The sequence below is a fragment of the Alexandromys fortis genome, unplaced genomic scaffold, assembly GCF_014885135.2.
Source record: "Alexandromys fortis isolate MF-2015 unplaced genomic scaffold, M_Fortis_MF-2015_v1.1 scaffold_30, whole genome shotgun sequence".
NCBI classification, from domain to species: Eukaryota; Metazoa; Chordata; class Mammalia; order Rodentia; family Cricetidae; genus Alexandromys; species Alexandromys fortis.
The window spans coordinates 10,217,848-10,224,584 of record NW_026067922.1 but is presented as its reverse complement, the minus strand read 5'-3'; the positions used below and the strand labels follow the sequence as shown (position 1 = coordinate 10,224,584).

The 6,737-nt window shown below is 45.6% G+C and overlaps 1 long non-coding RNA gene across 1 annotated transcript in view; it reads left to right on the top strand.

Annotated features, from left to right (window-relative positions):
- The window catches only part of LOC126501326 (uncharacterized), a 40,303-nt gene extending 33,933 nt beyond the window's left edge, over positions 1-6,370 (top strand). The window contains exon 3 of the long non-coding RNA XR_007591642.1: positions 5,792-6,370. This is a non-coding gene — a long non-coding RNA (uncharacterized lncRNA). The remainder of the gene's footprint in view (positions 1-5,791) is intronic.
- Positions 6,371-6,737: the final 367 nt, after the last annotated feature.

The following is a 6,737-nucleotide window of genomic DNA, read 5'->3' as shown; positions in this document are numbered from 1 at the left end:
CCCCTCCCCTCCCCTCCCAATGTTCCATTCAATAAAAGTCACCTAGACTGAATCATGGATTGCTTGATATATTTCTCAGCTCCCTTGACTGTAAAAAAGAAAGAACTGTTTTCCTTCTAATTTCCTCCTTTAGCTCAGCTAAGCATCACTTTCCCTGTGGGCCTTATCCCCTTATTTGATGGAATTTTTAGATGTGAGGATTCTGAATATCTAGGATTAACTTCTATTTGTCAATTCGACCTTTACACTTTGATGCTGAGAAGGAAGTAGCAAGAGCTGGGTGTGTTTGATAGGAAGGATGAATAGGGAGAGCCACAGGGGTCACCTCCAGGCCTCTTCCAGAGCTTTCATCACAGTGGAGTCCAGAGTGGGTCAGGTCTGCCTCTCATCCTCACCTGCCCCAGGTCTCTTTTTGTAAGTGCAAAGGTGTCACCACAATAGATACCTTTATCTTCCAGCTTCTCTTTCTCTGTCACAGCTGTCCTCTTTCCTAAACTTTTCTGTATTAAATTGTGTTTTGTCCATAACCAAATTTGCTAGAAGTAGACCCCCAGAATTAGAGAATTATATATTAAAATGTAAAAATCCAAATAACAGTTTAGAAATGTCACATTTGGAAAGAACATTCCTGAAAGTAACATCACTGGTTGCAAACCTTGATTTTACCCATCACCACAGACAGCATTTGAGCCCTCAAATTAGTCTCTGTTCACTATGGGTCAGATGGCTAATGGCCCATGGGATTTACCAGCGGAAGAACTCACTTTATAGTAGTGCTGGGCTTAATGCAAAAAGACATGTATAATCTCTTCCAAAGCAATCACCCTTACCTTCCCCAGATGCTCACACGTCCCATGACCGTGTCCTGTTTGTCACTCTATATGTGTCAATCCAAAGGGAAAACTAACCCTTCCCCTAGTTCCTAATGAAGCTAAAAACAAATGCAAAACTTAATATTAGGAAACTCATTCAATACAGAGACTGTGCTCTTCCTCCAAGTGAGATTCCTACAGCACTTCACTCCTGGTAAACGCTCGGCTGACTTGGACAAAGTGAGGGTAATCGGCTATTCTCATTCCTCCACAGCTGCCAAGATAAAAGCACCCCATCTGTGGTATCTCTAAAACCATTCGCAGACCATAGGACCACTCTTTTTCGTGATTGCCATTGTGTGTGTCTGGGTGGAGGGAAGGGTCATATTTGGAGTAGGCACATGGGCCATGGAGTGCGAGCATACCTGAGTCAGAGAGTCAGAGGATAGCCTCAGGTGGCAGGCCTCACCCTGCAGCTGATCTCACACAGGGTCTGTGGCTGTCGGCTGTGCACATTGGGCTGTCTGGCCCGTGAGCTCCCAGAGATTCTCCATCTCTCCTCCCCTCTTCCTGTGGCAGCTCTGGGATTAAAATTGTGCCATAGGACTCTTGGCTTGATGTAGGTTCTAAGTAATCAAAGTCAGGTCTGCAGGCTTGCAGGACAAGCAGTCAATTTACCTATTAAGCTGCTTGCCCCACCATGATGCTAGGCTCTACACAGGATGTGTATGTGTGTGTTGTTGTTGTTGTTCCTTTGAAAAGATGCACGTGTGTGTGTGTGTGTGTGTGTGTGTGTGTGTGTGTGTGTGTAAGCCAGAGGCCACCTTCAGGTACCGTTCCTTGGTGTCTTCCACCTTGTTTTGTGAGGTAGGGCCGATCACTAAGACCTGGGGATAGCAGACTAGCTGGACTGGCTGGCCTATGAGCCTCAGAGATCCTCCTGTCTCCATCTTCCTGGTGCTGGGATTACAAGATCACGCCATGTGTGATTTTTTACATGGTTGCATTTTGTGCAGCTCGGACTTGACTCTTGACACTTGGGTAGGCTTTCTGCTTAAGCTTTCTCCCCAGACTCACTGAGTAATCTCCAGTGAATTTTTAGTTCAAGGGATTCAGAGTAGGGTCCAGGAATTTGCATCCTTTGGCTGCTGACCTCTGTGAGAAGCACCCATCCTCCATACATTTTCCAACGTGCTGAATACAGACTGCCTAGCGACCCATTCCTTCTTCATATGGGAATTTTATAAACTGTCATCATGGCCATGTCTGCTCACTGCGCAGTCAGGCTCCTCAAGTTACTAAATGCTTAGAGAAACTGTTTACTGGGGTAGATGGTAGAGAAGCAGTTTCAAAATAAAGGGGGTGTCTTTGGTCCTCATAAACACTGAAAATTTCCCCAACCCAGAGGAAAACAAGGCTCAGCAATGTAACAGAGAATCAAGGTGCAATAAACAGACCCATGCAGGGAGGCAGGAACATGCTAACACTCATGTTAAATGTGAAAATAAAACTAACAGAGAGCAATCTTTACTGGGGAGATAGATCACTTTAGATCAGGCAAATTCTGTTGTTTCAGGTGGTTAACCTTGTTCCAGACCTCAGGCTGGAGTTAAAAAACAAAACCACAAGCCTGAAGGCCAGTCCTCAGCACAATAGTCTGGATAGGGTCTTATTAACCATAACTTAATACCGTGGACTTGGGACACTGGGACTGTGACCCTTTGGCTGCTCAGGAGAACTCAAAAACAAAGATAGCTATATGTGGAACATGAGCAGCTAGCTTGCTGTTCATGGGGAACTCCACAGAAATAGCTCCCATGGGGAGATATTTGTTTCACCTGCTGTCTCCTGGTTCATTCCTGGGGATCAAGAATAAGATCGTACTGGGGTCCATGGGTGGCAGTTGCGGGCTTCCCAGGGACAGGAACCTGACTCATGTACTTAGAAATTCTTGCCCACAATCCCTTCCTTTTGGCTTCCCTGGTAGGTAGACCCTCAGTGGTGTGAAATGTTAGTGCAGGGCAGGGCTTGCCCAGCTGTGCCACTGCAAGGCCAACGGAGCAAACACCATCCCCGCTGCTGTGTTGCTGAGCTGAGAAAAATAACAAACACCACAGTAATGGATGCGGAGAAGCCAGGTCTGGAAAAGGTGATTAAATCTCAGGGGAGAGGAATAGGGAAGGGTGCAGTGGGAAGAGGAGAGAAAGGCTCCCAAGGATTCATTTTCTAAGTAAGAAAGACACCGCCACAATCTTTTACTGGCAGAAACAGGAATCCTTGCAGCCTCACCCTCGGGGATTGGGACCCTGGACATTAGCACAGGAATTTTACCTTTTCCTGTACTAAAATGTGCCTTCGAATTTGGCTGTCTGCAGATCTCAGGCCACTGATCCTTCACAGTCCATCCCTCAGGAGGCCCTGGGTAGAGGAGTCTAGAACTATCTCAGAAATGTTTGCAGGTCCAGTCTTGGTTTGAGGTCACCCACTGGTATGGAAGGACTTATCGACAAGCTGTCCTTGTGATGTCTCCAACTATGGGGAGTGCAAGAGGCAGAGGCTGGACCAGCAAACAGAGACAGAGGATTGGGTTGTGGGGTCCGTGCAGACTGAAGGATACAGTTGTCAGAGGCAGGAGAGATGTTCCAACAGTTAAGAGCATGTGCCTCCTGCAGAGGACCTGGGTTCAGTTCCCAGCACATGTATGGTGGTTCAAAGCCAACCACAGCTCCGTTCCAGGACCTCTGACCTCCTCATCTGACTTCTAAAGGTACTAGGCACACATGTGATGCACAGGCATACATCTGGGCAAATTACTCATGTGCATAAAATTAAAATAAATCTATCACCAAGTGGTGGTGGCACACGTCTTTAATCCTAGCACTTGGGAGGCAGAAACAGGTGGATATATGTATGTTTGAGACCAGCCTGGTTTACAGAACAAGTTCTAGAATAGGCTCCAAAGTACAGAGAAACCCTGTCTCAAAAAACAAAACAAAAAATAAATTTATCTTAAAGAATACAACTGTGGCTATACTGGGTTTGAGGATTTGTAGAATATAAAAATGTATATCAAATGATCACATGTGCTTAGACACACACACACATGTGTAATTTATACAACAACAACAAAAGAAGGTAGAGCATTAAAAATGGCTACCAGATATACATCACAGACAACAGAGTAAAGCACATTAAAAATGGACACCAGAAGCGAACAGAAATTAAGCTGTGTATAGTGGGACATTGTTGAAATCTTAACACTTGGGAGCCTGAGGCAGGAAAGCCAAGGGCAGCCTGAGCTCCAGAGTCCTCTTGGCTGGGTGGGGCTGTTCAGTGACACTTGTCTCAGAGTGATCTGCCCACTTATGTGTAATGTAACTCCAGTAGGATCATTGGTTCACCAATGTGATTAGGTGTGCTTGCTTCTTTGGTTTGCTCTCAGTGTTCTGTCTGGGGAAGCAGACATTTGTCTAAAACGCCATGGAAAAAGTCACACCTACTGGTCCCTAACGTATAGACCTGGAAGAGGATTTATTCACACCAAAATTCTGCTCAGCAGTTGGGCAGTTGACTTTAGAGCCATTATTTCAGATGGATTCCATTGTTCTGACCCCAAGACTCGGGAGGATTTGCAAATCCTTGAAGCAAGCTCTCTTCTGAGTGCTTTACTGGGAAATGGAAGAGAGTTGGTGAGACAGTCACAGAATTATTATATCTACCAGAAATTCGAGTGCAGAGAACAACTTCTCAATTATTCATTCATCCCCTGATTTAATCAGTTGATGATCTCTTGGGAGAGCTCCTAACAGGTACTGAACTGGATGGGGAAATCAATAAGACAGGGCCTCTTACGATTCCACCTGGAAAAGCTATCGGGAAAGTTCTGGAGAGCGTAGAAGCAGAGCCACTTGCCCTGAATGATGCGGGTCCCCTGGGGGGGGGGTGGAGAGGAATATTGTAGAGTGGAAACAAGCTGGCTGAGGGCATATAGTGAGGAGTAACATTGCAGGAAGTGCAAAAGGAAACCTTTTTAAAATCTGAGTTTGAAATGGTAGTCCGTCCTACATAACAGCAGAAGGGATAGCTGCTCTCTCTAGCATGGAAGACATTTCCTGAGCCATTAAAGACCCTTCCAGGCAGAGATCCTTCTAGGTCTGGATGTGAGCTCTCCCCAAGGACTGACCCTACCCTTTGCCTGGAGATGTCTGCTTTGGTCCTTTGATCTGTTCTAAAGCTCTCAAAAATATGTCTGTGTGATTCTCATTAAATGTTGTGCTGCAGAAACACATGTGCATGAAATGCTTATCCAGGTGTCACGTAAGCATGTGGGGAGCTAACATGGAAGGGAAGAAAGAAAGGAAGACAGAAAGAATGAAAGAAAGCAAGGAAAGAAAAAGAAAGGAAGGAGGGAGAAAGAAAGAAAAAAAGAAAAGCAAGGAAGGAAGAAAGGAGGGAAGGGGAGAGGAGGGGAGGGGAGGGGAGGGAAGACTGAATGCCTGGACTGTCTCCAGGGCCTCTGAGAAGCCCTGATGAAGCACTGCTTTCTGGAATCCAGACTGAGAAACACTCTGATCCTTAGTCCAGGATACTATGAGAATACCAGTTTGGTCTGCTGAATCTGGATTTAGAGGTGCCAAAAGGCTCCGAGGATAAAAATTTCCTTTCAGGGCTTTGATGACTAGAAATCCTAAAGTGGTTCTGCATGGCTGGAGCTTCGGTCCATTCTAGACTACTCTTTCCTCCCCCAGTTTCCCTTCTAAGCAGCCCCACCCTTTCTATTACAGTGTGAAATCAGCAGCTTTAGAAACTGTTGTCTGTCAAGAGAGTGATCAGGAAGATGCTACGTGAGGCCACTCACACCAACTCCAGTGACTGCTTCTAGACTAGGAGAGTGGCTCTCCAGTTCCCAGCTTCCCCTGTTAACCAAGCCCCTGAAAAGCCAGCTCATCAACATCTCACCTCTGCCTCATTCATTGCAGGTATCCACACTCATCAAGATCTGCAAACACCGGAACGTTTGCTGACACCAAGTCTTGTCTGCCTGTGGCCCTCCAGAATTCTGAACAGACTTGAGAAGTATGGGCAGAGTCCACCATTAACTCAAAGAAAAAGAAAAAAGCCACTGCGAAAGCTGCTGGCTGTTCTTATTAGCTTGCATATGTAGAATGTTTTCAATTAAATAAGCACAGATGTGTTTCCCAAAAGGAAACGACAGTTAACTGGGTGGAGGAAGCGAACACTTGGTCACAGAACTATCTCAGAGTTTGCCCTCCACAAGAACAACACAAGAAGGGCTTCTTTTCTGCTAGGACCTATGGCTTATCATGAAAGATCTGTCATCGTGTGGACAGGCCCGTTTGGTTCTGAAGGAAATCAAAGACTCTGTTTCAGATTACCCAGACCAAATTCTAAATCAGTGGCAGACAGAAGAGCCCCAGAAGGATCCTTGAGAGATCCTGTCAGCCAGTAAGGCTAGTAGTCTCCCCAGACATCTTGTTCTGGGGATCCCATCTCTGCCTCCTCAAGCTGGAATTACTAGAAGGCTGCCATGCTCACCTGGAGTTTACATGAGTTCTGGGGATCCAAACTCTGGTCCCCTTGCTTTGGAGACAAGTACTTTAACTGCTGAGCCATCTCTCCATCCCAATATTAGCATTTTTGGTTAAGGGAACCCTAAAACACTCAACCAAGTGTGGATCTTGCTTGCTTCTTTCTCGGTTCCTGCACTGAAAGAATAGCAGAAAATGCTCACTCCTGTTTTAACTATTGCTCTCCAAATGTACGGGTATGAAAAATAGCTGAAAACAAAGTAAATAGAAAGGAGATTTAAAAAAAAATAGGCTATTTTTTGCTTGGTTTGTGGACATGAAAGATAATGGAAGGGGAGGGGCATGAACAAGAGGATGATAGGGGAAGACAAAATAA